Source organism: Callorhinus ursinus, unplaced genomic scaffold (assembly GCF_003265705.2).
Source record: "Callorhinus ursinus isolate GAN/ISIS: 27379988/994484 unplaced genomic scaffold, GSC_fseal_2.0 scaffold42, whole genome shotgun sequence".
Lineage (NCBI taxonomy): Eukaryota > Metazoa > Chordata > Mammalia > Carnivora > Otariidae > Callorhinus > Callorhinus ursinus.
The window spans coordinates 12,745,352-12,760,198 of NW_027397104.1; the positions used below are offsets into that span (position 1 = coordinate 12,745,352).

The 14,847-nt window shown below is 38.4% G+C and overlaps 1 long non-coding RNA gene across 1 annotated transcript in view; it reads right to left on the reverse strand.

The window, feature by feature from the left end:
* Window positions 1-14,847, reverse strand: part of LOC141370693 (uncharacterized) — a 171,939-nt gene that overhangs the window by 72,998 nt on the left and 84,094 nt on the right. The window lies entirely within an intron of this gene.

Here is a 14,847-nt window from a genome sequence, read left to right on the forward strand (position 1 = left end):
AGAAAGAAAGAAAGAAAGAAAGAAAGAAAGAAAGAAAGAAAGAAAGAGAAAGAAAACAAAACAAAAAATAAAAACACTGAAAAGAATCAGGGTACCATGGGATAGAGATGGCACAAGAAAAGAAAATGATGGACCAGTTTCTGAGAATGTTTGCCCTTATAAGAGAGATATTACAATATCTTAATATAAGTCATAAATGGCATGGTACACAGCCTCAAAATTTGTCATTATGAAGATTATATGGCAGCATAGTCACTTATTGATTGATCTGATCAGTATTTACTGACCTCCTATGTACCAGCTCTGCTTTATATGCTAGGTGTGCATAAGGGGGTAAAACAGGCAAAATCTGTCAGAATGAACCTAACATTCTAGTATAATGTACATAATATAATGCTATATCAAGGCCCACAAAAAAAAATCCAAGACAGCAAAAAGGAAAGAAGATGAGTTGTGGTGGCCTGGCAGACACAGTTTTAAATCTCAATTCTGCTCCTGGCTTATATAATGTTCAGCAGGCAGGTGCTCTTGCTGATTCTCTTTTCTACATTTCTAATCAAGGGGGATATGAGCTATTTCATAGTATTATTATAAAGATTAAACAAGATAAAAAAATCAATCAGAACTGAATCTGACAATACCATGTTCTAGGTGTTCAAAGAAATCCTCCCAGTAAAGAATACCCACCCCCTCCACTCACAAACGTAATATATAAAGTAATTTTTTTAATGTAATGCATGGCTAAATATGCAAAAAAGGGAAATTTTCAGAGACCAGAAACAATGGAAAAATAACTCAGGTAGAGATATAAGCAAGTGTTGACACAACATTTGTCTTGTGGGCATCTGTCAACCCACATTGGACCCAGGATCAGGGAACGATCAAAATGGGGGGAAAACCCTAAAGCCTTGATTCCCCAAAGATCACACTTTTTTAAAAAGATTTTATTTATTTGAGAGTGAGAGAGAGCACCAGCAGAGGGAGCGGCAGAGGGAGAGAGAAAAGCAGACTCCTCGCTGAGCAGGGAGCCTGATGTGGGGCTCCAATCCCAGGACCTCGAAATCTGAGGTCCTGAACTGAAGGCAGACGCTTAATTGACTGAGCTACCCAGGTACCCCAAGATCACACTTTCGAAGGTGTCTCAAAAGTGTGTCTCATCCTTAGATCTGGTTGGAGAGTAAAATACCCAGAAAGTTACTAGCCATAATTCTGCACTCACCCAGTTTTAGGACCTTCTGGTCTCAATACCTGTGTGGACCTTAAAAACAAAAACAAAGCTGAAAACTTAATTTACAAGATTCCTGGGTTGCTGATGCCTCTCCCCTGTGCCCCACCCCCTTCCCCACCAGCACCTGACAGAAGTAAATATAAATTCTTTCTAGAGGAAAGCTCTTTAAACTCAGGCTTCAAAGAGCTCCCACAGATAAGGAGGCAAGGCACATGGTGTTTACATGCAATAAAACCAGCCACCAGGCATGCAAATCAGTACAAAGAATAAATCCTAACAAGTAGTCAAAATATTAAATAAGTGCAGTAAATATTACAAAGAAACAAATAAGTGCAAAAACATGTAAAAGGGAATGAGATTTACAAAAATTACCAGGTAGGTGTTTTAAAAGTACAATTCCTAGAAATGAAAACTATAATCATTGAAATTAGAAATGCACCAGGGGAAGTGTCTAGCCAATATAGGGTCATGTTTATTTTTATAGGCTTGTATCAATGATCCATACTTTTTTTTCCATCTTTATTTTTTTAACAGCTTTATTAGGTATAATTGATATACAAAGAACTGCACGTATTTAACGTACAATTTGATGAGTTCAGACAGATGTAAACACCTGTGGTATCATCACAACAAATTCTGAAGTGCACTATTATTATGTATTGTATTGTTAACTATAGTTACTATGTTGTAAGCTGATCTCTAGAACTTATACATCTTGCTGAAGATGTATACACATACTGAAACTCTTTTGAGAGAGAGAGAGCATGCAGGAGTGCACTAGTGGAGTGGAGGGGCAGAGGGAGAGGGAGAACGTCAAGCAGGCTCCACACTCAGCGAGGAGCCCGACGTAGGGCTTGCTCTTATGACCCTGAGATTATGACCTGAGCTGAAATCAAGAGTTGGTCGCTTAACCGACTGAGCTACCCAGGCGGCCCCATAACTGAAACTTTATACCCATTGAACAATAATTCCTCATTTTCCCCATTCCCCAGCCCCTAGAAACTACTATTGTATTCTCTGCTTCTGTGAGTTTGACTATTTCAGATTCCCTATATAAGTGGAATCATGTAGTATTTGTCCTTCTGTGACTAATATTAGTATAATGTCCTCCAGGCTCATCTGCATTGTTGGAGCTGGCTGAATTCCTTCTTTTTTAAGACTACATAATGTTTCATTGTCTGTATATGCCACATTTTCTTCAGCCATTCACCTGTTGATGGACACATTGGGTGTTTCCATTTTGGGCTATTCTAAATAATACTACAATAACGTGGAGTGTGATCCATACCTTTTCTATGAAGATATCATAAAATATAATGATTTCCTTAGAGCGAGGGTTCTTAAGTGAGGCCATAACCCTTAGAACTCAGGGAGTCTATGAACTTGAATAGGAAAAAAATTTCATATTTATTTTCATTAGTGGAATCTAGCATTTCTTTCCATTTTGAGTGTAAACAACAAAGAATAGTAGCTGTAACAAAACTGACTTTTTCACCATTATGAATCTCAGATATTTTTATATCATTTAATAATTATTTTTCAGATAACCACAAAATATTATTTATACTAATCTCATTAGAATCATATTACTCATTATAATAGACCTACAGTGACCTCCCTATTATAAAGTGGTATTTTTAGGACGTACGTATTACTAGATCATGATTTTTAAATTTTTGGATACCTATGTTTCAAGATAATTGGCTCATTTTTTATAATTGGCTTCTTTGGAGTCTGGTGTATTTTATTTTATCCATTTAAAAAGCATTATTTAGAGAAGTCCATAGACTTCATCTGACAACAACAGGTGTCCATGACACAAAAAAGATTAAGAACAATATTACACAAAAACAAACTCAGAAAAAAATGTTATGACTCTGAAAATTTAAGTTTAAATTAATTTACTTTTAATAGCATGGAGGACCACAGGGGAAGGGAGGGAAAACTGAATGGGAAGAAATCAGAGAGGGAGACAAACCATGTGGGACTCTGGACTCCAGAAACCAAACTGAGGGTTACAGAAGGGAGGGGGGTAGGGGAATGGGGTAACCGGCTGATGGGAATTAAGGAGGGCACGTGTGGTGATGAGTGTTACATGCAACTAATGAATCGTTGAACACTACATCAAAAACTAATGATGTATGTTATGTTGACTTATTGAACATAATAAAAAAATAATTTCCCTTTTATTTTTTAACTCTGAAAATGATCTTTGTAAGTTACTTAGACAAATTTTATTAAGCATATTTTTGTTTTGGCTTTCAAGTTTTTATATAGATGTTTGTCACAAATTCAATAGTGAAAGAGGAAAGGAGTAAAGAGAAAAAGAAGTGGAAGACACGTTTTGCAATCTATCAAGCTGTAAGTTCTTACCTCCTGTCTTACCAAAAACAAAAAACAAAAACCAAAAAAGAAAAAATCATTTGCATACTTCTACGTTCTTAGTCATTTCCACATCACCCATCTAGAAATTTCTACCAGGCATATTTTCAATCTCTTGAGGAAGTAAATTACATAAATTTACAACCTGGCATGTAAAATAGAATTTCATTTTCAGATGTTTGTCTGAGTTTGGGTATTCCATGGCTTGTCTAACAAGGCTGCTTTATCACACTTTGTCTTAGATCTCTTTCCAAAATGTAGAAATGAAATTTAAATATGTTCCCTTCCCACTGATCTTGTACTCACTTTAACTCCCTCTCTGGCCCTTTTGTATGACATTCTGTCTTAGTCCTTGGAATTCTGCATGTTTGTGTCTCAGGTTCAGTAAACTCAGCTGACCCACCCCACCCCAACCAGAACTTCAAAAGAAGCTGGGAACAGCCGCACGTGTTCTAGCTGGAACATCATCCTAAGTCCCTCCCTGTTTACTCTTGAGATGTTTGGGCCTCCTTTCATCTCCCGTTCTCGGATTCTTTTCTGACGTCAGCATCTAACCGTCTGGATTCCAGGCTGTCACTGAAAGCTTTATGCCGTGATGACTCTGGGGCTGTGCTCTCCACACTAATTTTGCAGTTTCTACTGCCTTGAGTGAGAAATCCCCCTATCTAGGACAAGCCTTCAAATTCCTAGGGGACAGGGATGTGGACATCTATGGCCTCTTTTCTTTCTTTTTCTTTTTCTTTTTTTTTGAATTAAGCAAACTTTTATTGAAGCTTAAATTGTGGTACAGAAATACATTTCAACTGATTTAAGTCCAACACCATGAAGAGAGAAATAATGGCGCCAAAATTTTCCCTCCTGTATCATATGCACTAGGATTAATTTCGATTACTATTTAATCTATAGTTTTAATTTTTCTAGGCTTTCTTCCATACAAATTTGTGCAGTTTTTCAATATTAGATAGAAATCTTTAATCTATTAGGAAAAAAAAATCAGACTTCAAGCCAACAAATGTCATCAAATCTACTGGGACACTGTTCTATTGCCTCTTTTCATACAGCCCAGCCAGACCTGGAAAGATCTGTACCATTAGCCACCATTGAAACAGGACTTTTCAATGACCCACTGTATGATATCACTGACCTTGTCCTGTAACTAAAATAAAATCAACCCTCTTGTTACACTTTCCTATCTACTTCAGCAAAGTGACATATCCAATATAAGAGAAAAGTGGCCTTCTCTGAAGTTTTCTTAGGGGTTGGAAAGTGCAGCGAATTACACCTCACAACCCAAAGAAAAATTTCCAAAGAAAAACGTCTCTTACTCATCTTTTTCCCCCAAATCCCCACATCATACAGTAGTAGCCCTCTGTGTGTGTGTGTCCCTCGCTCTCTTTCTCTCTTTTTCTCTCTCTGAATCTCTAGCTCATTGCTGCTTTCTAACTTCCATGCAGCTATAAAAGAGAATGAGGAAGATCACGATGATTTCATGTGAAGCAATTTCCCAAAGACATCATGAAGTGATTGACAGCACAATGCATAACAGCAGATGTATTATTCTGTGTTTTGTGTAGCGAATCATACATATACCTTCATCTCTTTACCAAAAAAAAAAAAAGGGTAATAAATGAGAAACCTGAAAACCATGCACATGGTTACCTGCATGGGGTGAGGGGAACAGAGTGGAAGGAATATGCAAGGCAGTGACACTTCCCTGAGAATGCCTATATTTTAGAGTTTTGACTTGGAATCATGTTAATATTCTATATACTCAAAGAATAAACAAAAATCTAAAGAAGGGACAAGAGGAAAAAAACTAATGCTAAAAGCAAACTGAAACAAATGAATCCAATGTTATTTAAAACAAAACAACAACAACAACAACAACACACCCATATTATAGGGATGAAATGGCAGTACGAGCTACTCCAACCCCCATAGGGCCACAGCGTCTGACTCCCAGCCGTGGGCCGGGCATAAAGCAGGGGCTGGAGAACAGCAAACACGTTCTGAATTCTTAGTAACAGGTTTGTTTTTTAACAGTATGGGCAAAGAGATCTTGAAATTATCTCATACCTATTATAGGGTTTAGCAAATAAACTAAGGTATGGAGATGGCTGGGAACCATGGTTCTCTCACTGTGGAAGGAAGGACAAACTAATGTGGAACAGGGAAGGCAAAAACCCTGTGAGGATAGAATTGAATTGGCAGGATCAGCATGGGCTCAAGATCTCTAATACACATATTTCTATATGCATGTGTATGTGGCACATACACATGTATTTGTGGGATTTATTTTTGTGTATACATATACCAGGTATTTATGTAATTTATATATGTGCATATGTGTATATGTATAGCATATGTGTGTACATAGAGATTCTGTGAATATAACTAAGATTCTATATGTATACATTAAGATTCTATTTACAGAAAGGCTTAAAGAATATCATAGTAGCAATGAACACCCCTAGAGCCCAGACTTAATCTCAAATACCATTTCTCACTAAAGGGAACCAGGAATCCTAGTTTCCCTGATACCAAGCCTCATTTAACTGCTCAGGCTGGAACTTTTTAATTAACTTTTAAAATGAATAGTTATTACTAAGGATTAAAGATCTCCAAATGTTCTCCATGTTCTTTTGAAAGGTATATAAAGACCCTCAACCTTTAATATTTTAACATCAAATCAAATTCCTAGAGTCCCTTGGCAAATAACTTCTTAAAATCTTTAAAGGCCCCTATCTTATAATTCGAAACAGAAATGAGCTATTGATATGAGTTTACTGGGTTTGGGGATAGCAAAAATGCCAGAATGCTAGCAGATCTAAGACTCTGACTATACCTATGTCACCAAAGAAGCTGTTTAAGAAATTAACTTGTAGATAGAGTAGCCTTCATGTGGAAAACACATTATCTTTTGCTTCAGCAAACTTTTCCTAGATTAGATGGTAGTTATCCAGGAAGATCTGTGATCTATGAGTTAAATCAAAGGTCTGTCATTAACGCTTCTTCTAACCTCTAAGCTTGAGAATAACTAAGTGAGCATTTTTTTTTAATCCAAGGAAGTTAACCATATAAGGAGAGTTGTACACCTTTTGGTCACCTCAGGCAACGTCCTGTTTTGCATCCTAGTGCACTTGATTTAACTCTTTGGCACCAAACTTACAGTTTCCTTACCAAAAATAGCAGCCTTAGGAGACCAGTAGATTGTGAAGAGTGCCTTATCATAAAGGGAAAAAAAGTATATGGTCTTCTCATCTTCTTCCTGTAATGAAGTGGGACCATAGGTTTCACGTGGGACCTACTTTCAGATGCTATCTGGAAGGAGCCCTTCAAACCCCCTCTAACCCCACAGCAAATGACTCAACCTGCTTCCTATCTATAAGGTCAGTGAAGAAAGGAGTGGCCAAAGCCCCAAGGGGTAAAAACCCCTAATTGGGAGCCAAGGCACCATCCTAGGCAGTTAAACTTAACTACATTCTACCTAGCCTGACTACATAGTTTGCCAGCAGGTCAGGAAGCGTGGGTGTCCTGAAAACTCAAAACAGGAAAGAGACCATTCAGGTCTGCTAGTTCATTCTTCAGAGATCAAAAGTGAGGTGAAGTGAATTGCTCAAGACAAAACAAAACAGTGGCACACCTAGGACTAAAACTCTCATCTTTGGTCTAGATTCCAGAATTTTCTCTGGAACAGAATTTGTGTGATTTTTTAAATGTAAGCTGCTCTAATCAGCTAATGGTTGGAATGTACACAAGTTATTAAATGTATATAAGGAAACTGTTGAGGTAAAATTACCAATTTGTGAAAATCATTACAGATGAAAACAAAGGCAAGTGATGCATTGTGAAGAAAATGAAGAAAAATTCTTAAAGCATGGCATGTTAGCACTGAAAAAGTCCTGGAAGGTGATCTGCTTCAACGTTTTTACGAGGGTTTGTTGTTGTTGGGTGTTTTGTGGTTGTGTTTTTTGGGGAGGAGGGGAGAAGTGTTTGGTTTGGTTTTGCTTGTTTAGATCGGTTCAAACAGCGCCCCCTGAGGCGCCTTTTCTTTCCCGGGGGACTCAGCGTGAAAAGCCCCGTCTACTTCAGTCCCTTGTTTTATTTCACGGAAACTGAAGACCAGACACCCAGGTCTTTCCCTAAGAAGCAGAGACGTTACTTAATGAAGTAACGAAGTAAAGATACTTTCTCAATCCGTTCTTACACTGCTGCAAAGGGAGGCAGAGGGGAAGGAGGAAGGGAAAGAGGTGAGGAGGAGGTATCCATCCTGTGCGCCGCTTGCCCGGAACCCTGGCGGGCGGGGGATCCGGGACCGAGGCCGGCGAGCCCGGGGCCGAGCTGGGCGTAGAGAGGCGGCCGCCCAGCGCCAGAGACGCCGCGGCCTCCAGGAGACTGGGAGGAGGCAGGAGGCGGCCGGAAAGCTGGAGATCCGCTCCGCCACTCGCCGCTAGCGTGGGAGGGGGAGCGCAGCAAGGTGCGGGCTCATTCCGGGAGCGAACATCGGGAGAGTGAATGCTGGACGGCGGGAGGTTGCAAAAGCAGATCGGGTCCCTGCGGGGCTGCAGTTTACAGTAGAGTTAGGATCGCTGTGCGTGTGTGTGGGCGCGCGGGATCGCGGGGGCGCTGAGAAAGAATCCCCACAGGCCAATTCTTAGGGAGAATGTGGTTGAGATATTCCAGAATGGGTTGGTATATATGGATATCCGGCTGGATTGACGAGACAGTCTTCAAAGGTCTTTTGCAAAAGGTGTCTGCACATTGTTAAGGTTTCAGAAATACCAGCCTGCACCACAGTTGCTTTGGAAGAATGACGAATTAAAAAGCCTTAGCTCCCAATGTTAATCTTGATCCTGGGGAACATGAGAATCTAGCTTGGTGCTCTGAATTAGGCAATGACTGTGCCTGAGTAAAGTTACATGAAAGAATCATAAAATGGAGGGGTCATTAACCCATCAGGCCCAGCACTCTTTTTTTTTTTTCAAAAGTTAAATATTTAAAACAGTCGAAACAATGATTTATCTTAGAGTTAATACTTTCCCAGGTGTATTAATGACTCAATCGTTTATATTACACAACACATTTTCATTAACTGTCATGTTCAAAGTAGGAAATTTTTTAAAAAAAAGACTACGAAGAGGGTCTTCTAACAATCTACCAAGGCGGGGCGGGGGGCGGCGGCGCCTGGGTGGTTCAGCTGGTTGAACATCTATCTGACTCTTGGGTTTGGCTGAGATCTGATCTCTTGGGTCTGGGATGGAGACCCAGTGGGATCCGTGCTCAGCGGGGAGTCAGCTTGAAGAGTCTCTCTCTCTGCCCCACTCTTGCTCCCCCTGTTTCTCTCTAATTTAAATAAATTGCTGCGCTCTCTCTTGCTCTCAAATAAATAGACAAATCTTTTTTAAAAATCTACCAAGAAAAAATAATTCTAAATCAATGCATCATTAATGTGCCAAAGTGGACATAAAAGTTTAGTGTGTGATAAGTTATGACTAAAAGTTATTAAGGAAAGGAAAGGTTATTCCTTATATGATATGAAAATGAAATGATTGGAAAAGGTCCTGTCCGTGCTTCTCATCACACCATACTCCTAAATTTAATTCAGAAGGAATAAAGAATAAGGTATTTTTAAAAATCATAAATCAACATGAAGCAAATTTAAGTATATACTTACTATTTGAGAATGGGAAGGACTAAGTAAAATCTTTGAAAGAAATAATAAAAACCATTGATAGGCTTGACTATAAAAATGTAAAATCTCTTTAGGAAAAAACAAATGAACTTAGAAGAAAAAGTTAGAAAAATATTTGCCAACATAAGCAACAATACACAAAAAATTTTATATCTTTACTATAGACAAAATATTAACAACTCAGTAAGATGGGTCCTGAAATAGAAAGTTGGTCAAACATTTTAATAGGCAAAAAATTACAGTTATAAACATTTGAAAAAACATTTCCAAAAAACACTGAAACATAATTCATTCTCACAAAAAGTTAAATGAAAAAAATAAGACAGATGTAATATTTCGTACATCAATTTATCCAAAAAGTTGCATGTTAATATTTTATGCTAATGAAGTAGAATTAAAATAAGTGCTAATTTTCTGGAAATTGGAAAATAATTTCTGACGGATCATGAAGCAATAAATACTAAGAAGCTTACAAGTATTCATACTCTGAACACAGTAATTCCATTTTAGGGACTTATGCTATGGAGTAGTCATAGATTCACACAGATTTGTGAAAATAATAATTGTTGTTCAATGACTTGGGAAATGCATAAGATAAAACGTAAATTGCAAAAAGTGGGTTACAATGAATGAAAGCCTGTTTGTACACATTATATACACTGTATGTGTCACAAGCACATAGCTACACTGAAGACTGCAGGAAATATTCCAGGATATTGAGTGGTCATCACTGGGTCATGAAATTATGACTGATTTTTCAACATTTTTATATGAATTACTTTCATTACCAGAAAAATAAATATTATAAAATGGAAAACAATACAAAAGAGCAAAAATAAATTATCCAACATTCTCAGGAAACCAAATAAAATTTTATAAAAATAAAAAGCAAAAACTTTTATATTGACTTTCTGAAATATTATGCAATTTAAAGCTAAGGATTTTTGCAACTTAATCCCAGACACAATATTTACTTTTACTATAATAGATCACAAGTCTATCCTCCTCATCATCATATATTTTTAGTATAAGTGCTTCTTCAAATAAGTGTCTTTTATGATTTCTAGTGACTTTTCACATTCTTTTTGCATAATTATAGCAAATGGGACATATTGTTAAAATATGTGAGACAATCATGTAAATTTGAATATGGATTGACTATATTAAAATTGTTAATTTTGTGAATTGTGATAATGACATGGTTTGCACATAAAACATACTCTTTCAATTAGCCGTGCATAATGAAGTATTTATGGGTGAAATGACACAATGTCTAGAATTTGCTTAAATACTCTAGCCCCTCCACACACATAAAAGTGAGGGTCTAAATGAAACAAGATTGTAAAAATATTTATAATTCTTGAAGCTGGATGATAGGTTCATGAGAACTTACACTTTTTTCTCTCCTTTTGTGTATGCTTTGGATTTTTCACAATAAATTTTTTAAATGTCAATAGAATAGTTCGGGCAGCTACTGATAAATATATTTTTCAGAGAGGAGAACATCATCCAAGAGAAATCTGACAGAGTGACACCTTTAAAAAAAAAAGATTTTATTTATTTATTTGAGAGAGAGAGAAAGAGCACGAGAAGGGGGAGGGTCAGAGGGAGAAGCAGACTCCCTGCTGAGCAGAGAGTCCAATGTGGGACTAGATCCTGGGGCTCCAGGATCATGACCTGAGCTGAAGGCAGTTGCTTAACCAACTGAGCCACCCAGGTGCCCAGAATGACACCTTTTAAGGCCGTAGCAATTTTCCTCACTACTTTTGATCTTGCTCAATTGTAAAATATCACTGGCTTTTGACTTACTTGCCCTCCCCTGACACCTTCTGTTCTTCTCTTTTCTGTTAACAATGTTTGCCACTACATGAATACTAGAAGTGCGTCAAGAACCATGGTGAACATTTTTTCAAATCTCAATAATCTACGTGCCATTTACCATATTTTTTTAAAACCATATTCTCTAATTTATATTTTTAATAAATAAATAATAAAAGCATACTATTTAATTTATATTGTCTTAAATAAGTCAATAGTCCCATCAGTTATAGGTGGAAATAAAAATTTATTTGTATAACTGTAAAGAAGTACCATCCCCCAACCTGGCCCTACCCCGCTGTCCCTTGTTGCCGCAGCTGGGGGCAAAAGCTGAGAGGCCCAGTAAGATGAAGGAGGATGATGTAGCTCTCTTGCGTTATTTCAATATTTGTCTTTTCTCCTGCTGTAGATTTGAGGTGGGAGGCAGTACAGAAATATATTATTATAGGAGATGAAACCTCTTGCTTATGAAAATCTCTCTTCACTTTCGAACTTGATATAAGACTTCTGCCCACCTATGGCAGTTTGCAGTCTGTCCTGTCCCAGAGTTGTAAGCTAATTGGTCTGTTTTAGCGGTGGACCCGCCGTGGGTGAGAGGCAAACCAAGGACGTGTGAAGCCATCAGGCTTGTGTGATTCTAATACAACCTCATGGTCCTTACTCATCTCTGAACACCTGGCTTTATGACCCACCCTCCATCCGGACTTGTACCACCAGAGGTCTTGATGTTATAAGTTTTTTCCTACTATTTGTACCTTCAGTTTCCCCCCAAAGACATTGATTTATCATGCTTTCAGTTACTCGCCTCTGCCTTAACCTTGGTTCCAGTGAATTCTCCATGCCCCGCTCCCAGTTTTGTTTTGTTTTGTTTTTTAGCTTTCCCACTTTCCTGCTCCTCCTCCGGCCACTCAAACCACACCCCCATATCACTGGGCAGCCGTATCTGATGCTCCCTGGGCTACAGAGTTGGGATATCGCTCGCAACCAGCCCTAAGCATGCGATTCTCACAAACTGTCACTTTGACAAAGATTTGTAAAATAAATGCTCATAATATGTATTTGCAGGTATGTTTTTACCATCACCTTGGCCAGAAGGAAAGGATGTGGGCTTCATTTATAGTCATAGGGACAAGGAAGCACCTTTACACTTCGGGGCATTTTCAAAGTATAGTTTCCCTCATATCCACTCGGGGCAGATATTGCTTCCTGATCACAAGGAAAATGAGTAACACTTAAACTCGAAGCTAAAACCAAAAGCTTCGTTTGAATCAGTATTTTCTAATTTTACCGTAACCCAATCTTATACTAGAAAAATTGCCCAGACTAATTAAGTCAAAACTTTGCGTTTCACTTATTCTCCCTCAGTTTGCATTCAAACATTGTATAGCTTAAAACATTTTCTTTTCCACTACTCACCTTTTCCATGAAACATCTTTTTCCAGTGGACTACTCTATTCAATTCAACCAAATTTGCTAGGCATCAGTTATGTACAACATACTAAAAATATAAATGTGTCGTAATAATCATAGCTGAGAGTTACTGAGTACCGAGTCCATGCTAGGCATGGCAATTGTCATGTATTATTTTTTTAAAGATTTTATTTATTTATTTATTTATTTATTTATTTATTTATTTGAGAGAGAGAGAGCAAAGCAAGAGAGAGTACAAGCGGGGGGCGGGGCGGAGGGAGAGGGAGAAGCAGACTCCCCATTGAGGAAGGAGCCTGACATGGGGCTCGATCCCAGGACCCTGAGATCATGACCTGAGCCAAAGGCAGATGCTTAACTGACTGAGCCACCCACATGCCCCTGTTGCATATTATTTAACCTTGACAGCAACACTACGAAGTAGAGGGGTTACTATTTTCAACTGCTAAACTGAAAATTCCTTCTGAAGTTAAAAACCTTAGATATAGAAGTTTAGGGATATTCTAAAGTGTTATAAAAAATGAGTAACATTTTTAAACTAAAAAATGACGGGGTGCCTGGGTGGCTCAGTCGTTAAGCGTCTGCCTTCGGCTCAGGTCATGATCCCAGGGTCCTGGGATGGAGCCCTGCATCGCATCATGCTCTTTGCTCAGCGGGGATCCCTGCTTGGCGGGAAGCCTGCTTCTCCCTGTCCCTCTGCCTGCCGCTCCCCCTGCTTGTGCTTGCCCTCTCTCTGTCAAGTAAATAAATAAAATCTTTTTAAAAAATGACATAAGAAACACATAATCTTGGAGGCAAATGTGCAGAAGACCATCTCCCACTTCCTCAGAGTTTGAGTTCACAATGGTCCTTGCCATTGATGTTCTATTATAAGAGTTTCATCATTTGTTAGCATTTCTTCCAGGAGATGGAAAGGTGTGGGGGAGAGGAGAAAGGAGAGAACAATCAAATTTAAAGTTTTTCAGCTGCTAGACCCTCTGGTAAGAAGTTGGTTAAGGGATAATCAGAAATTACTGATTTGGTCAAGATTTTAAATTCACCATAATCTCCAAGATCCAGATTTACATATCAAATTTGGACATTGAACTAGAAAGCATTCACTTTTGGCCACCTACAAAAGCCAGAGGCTTTCTCTACACTATCCCATTTAGTAATTACAACTATGACATAGTAAGGTTTTCATATTCCTATTTTATAGGTAAGGAAACCAAGTTTCCCAGTGATAAAGTAATGCATTCAAGATACAAAAATTGTGATGTCTCTGGGAAGAGTAGCTGAGACGACTCAGGGAAAAATTGAGTTTTGAGATTAGGTAAATGTTGGTTCAAATTAGAGCTCTAATATATTCCTGCTATGTAACATGTCTGAACTTCTGTTTCCTTAATCATAAAATGGAGATAATAATGCCTAATATGTAGACTTACTATAATGATTAAATGAGGTAACATATGTACAGTAGATGAGAGTTCTTCAAATGATAGTTTGAAATGATAGTACAGATGATAGTTCTTCAAATTCCTACCCAGTGTGATTAACGTAATAAAGGGAAAACCCAGGTCTGCCTCAGTTGGGCCAAGACCCTCCCTCAAATGGCAATCACTGTACCCTAGCATAAAAATGTAGAGAATGACAGAAAATAGAATGAAATTTATACAAGGAAAGGATGGAGGTATGGCCCAGAATAAGGAGGGCCAGGGAATGCTCCATATCAAAGCTTCATTCATGTTAAGCAACATAAACCACATTTCTAAAGGAATTTATTGGAAAGATATGGGATGAAGTAGCTCACAAAATCAAAGGAAACTTGAATAACGAGGCTTCTTGCACAACCAGGAAAGAAGAACCAGTCATGAGGGCAGGTTGGATAGTCTCTTCAGGATACAGCCAAAGGAATGAAGCTTCCAACCATTTTCCCTCCTTAAGCCACTCACTAAGTTTCAAGATCCTGAGAGAGAGAATCAGTTAGCCTATGTTGGGTCACGTACTCGTCCCTTGGTTAAAGGAGTCTAGTTACTGTGAATGACAGCCTGGTGAACTTCAAATGACAGGTCTTAACTGGGAAGGCAGGACTCACCAGGGAAAATTGGAATCCCTGAAGAGGAGTATGGAAGGCTGAGCAAGTAGAAAGAATAGGGTCCACAACAAAGGATATGTGGGTGGTGGGAGGAAACCTCTTTGATACCATTGATCAAAATGTTTTACAAGTGTTCCTTTACCTGGGTGCCCCATGACAATGTGGACTCCCTGAGGGCTGGGGGCTTCTTTGAATATCTGTCCTTAGTGGAGGTCACATAATCAG